A 2,500-nucleotide genomic window follows, 5' to 3' on the forward strand; every position below is an offset into this window, starting at 1 on the left:
AGAGAGAGAGAAGAGAGAAAAGAGAGAGAGGGGAGAGAGGAGAAGAAAGAGAAGAGGGAGAGGAGAGAGGAGGGGGAAGAGAAGGGAGAGGGGAGAGAAAGAAAAAGAAGAGAGAAAGGGGGGGGGAAGAGAGAGAGAGGAGAGAGAAGAGAGAGAGAGAGAAGAGAGAGAGAAGAGAGAGAAGGGAAAAGAGAGAGAGAGGAGAGAGAGAGAGAGAGAGAGAGAGAGAGAGAGAGAGAATGAGAGCGAAAGAGAGAGAGAGATGGATAGATCGATAGATAGAGCGAGATATATATATATATATATATATATATATAGATAGATAGATAGATAGATAGTAGATGATGACAGATAGGAGTAATAGATAGATAGATAGATAAGTGGATAGATAGGTAGAAAGATAGATAAATAGATAGATAGATTGATAGATAGATAGATAGATAAATAGAAAAATAGGTATATCGACAGACACATAGACAGATAAATAAATAGATAAGTAAATAGATAGACAGACAAACAAACAGTCAGACAGACAGATAGACAGACAAACAGACAGTCAGACAGATAGAGAGAGAGACAGACAGACAGACTGATAAATAGATATATAGATATAAATAGATAGATAGATAGATATAGATAGATAGATAGATAGATAGATAGATAGATAGATAGATATAAAAACATGAAATGAAGTAAGTGAATAATGGATGGTGTGTGTTAGAAGAGAGGCGGAGATGACTGACTCGATGATCACACTTGAATAGACTTTATTTTTTCTTGAGGATATTTTCGAGGAAAGAGCGAAGGGAAAGGAGAAGGAGGAAGAGGAGGAAGAGGAGAAGGAGGAGGAGGAGGGGGAGGGGGAATAGGAGGAGGAGGAGGAGGAGGAGAAGGAGGAGGAGGAGGGGAGGGGAGGAGGGGAGGAGGAGGGGAAAGGAGGAGGAGGAGGAGGAGGAGGAGGGGGAGGAGGTGGAGGAGGAGGGGAATAGGAGGAGGAGGAGGAGGAGGAGAAAGTTTTGGAGGAGGAGGAGGAAGAGGAGGAGGGACGGCAGAGTATAGATAGAATCAAAGCTGTTGCAAAATTTATTGGTCTTGGAAGTCGGTAATGATAGATAATGCGATGAAAAATAGACACGCACACACAGACACACAGAACACCACACACACACACCCCACACACACACGCAACCCCAACAACACACACACGCACCACACAACACATACACACAAACACACAAAGACATACAGACACACAAACACACAAACACACACACACACACACAGGCACACACAAACACACACACACACACACACACACACACAGAAACACATGTATACATATAACATGATATACATATAGCATGATATACACTAACGAATATACATAATTATATGCATACATACCTACAACTATGTATGCTGCCATTAATATTCCAGTTTCGCAGCATTTCTTAGGAATCAAATAAACAAGGACTTAAAAAAAGACTGAATGATAATAACACAAAGAATTTCACAAACAAACAAAAACAACAAACACACAACACACACAAAAAAAAAAATAAACACAAAACAAAGAACGGAAAAACAAAAACAAAAATCAAAACACGTTTTCCTCCTACGAACAAACAAACAAACAAACAATCTCAAAGATAAGGAAGAACAAGAGAAAAGATCTCTCTCTCTCTCTCTATATATATATAGGATTTCACTCTCTTTCTTTAACGATAGAGAGACGATCCTTAACACAGGAATACCAAGAAATGCGTGGCGCCAGGCTATCCTCGTTTCGAAGAATTCTATAAGGCCTGTCATTTCTCAGTCCCTTTGGAAATGCGGCGCCGGAACGTTCATTGTCTTGAGGTCCATTTGTGATGGGAGAGGAGGGTGAGGTGGATGGGGTGGGGTGGTGGATGGGGTGGTGAGGTGGATGGGGTGGGGAGGTGGATGGGGTGGGGAGGTGGATGGGGGGTGAGGTGGGTGGGGTGGGGGTGGGGGGTGGTGGGGTGGGAGGTGGTGGGGTGGGGAGGTGTATGGGGTGGGGAGGTGGATGGGATGGGGAGGTGGATGGGGTGGGATGGTGGATGGGGTGGGGTGGTGGATGGGAGGGTAAGGTGGATGGGGTGGGGAGGTGGATGGGGTGGGGTGGGAGGTGGATGGGGTGGGGAGGTGGATGGGGTGGGATGGGGAGGTGGATGGGGTGGGGAGGTGGATGGGGTGGGGAGGTGGATGGGGTGGGGAGGTGGATGGGGTGGGATGGGGAGGTGGATGGGGGTGGGGAGGTGGATGGGGTGGGGAGGTGGATGGGGTGGGGAGGTGGATGGGGTGGGGAGGTGGATGGGGTGGGGAGGTGGATGGGGTGGGATGGTGAGGTAGATGTAACGATATGGAGGACTTATGATTCATCTCTGTGGTGTAAGGATATGATGTCCATGAAACTACACACACACACACACACACACACACACACACACATACATATAGTGCACACAAAGGTCAGTCA

This window comes from Penaeus monodon, chromosome 2 (assembly GCF_015228065.2).
Source record: "Penaeus monodon isolate SGIC_2016 chromosome 2, NSTDA_Pmon_1, whole genome shotgun sequence".
Lineage (NCBI taxonomy): Eukaryota > Metazoa > Arthropoda > Malacostraca > Decapoda > Penaeidae > Penaeus > Penaeus monodon.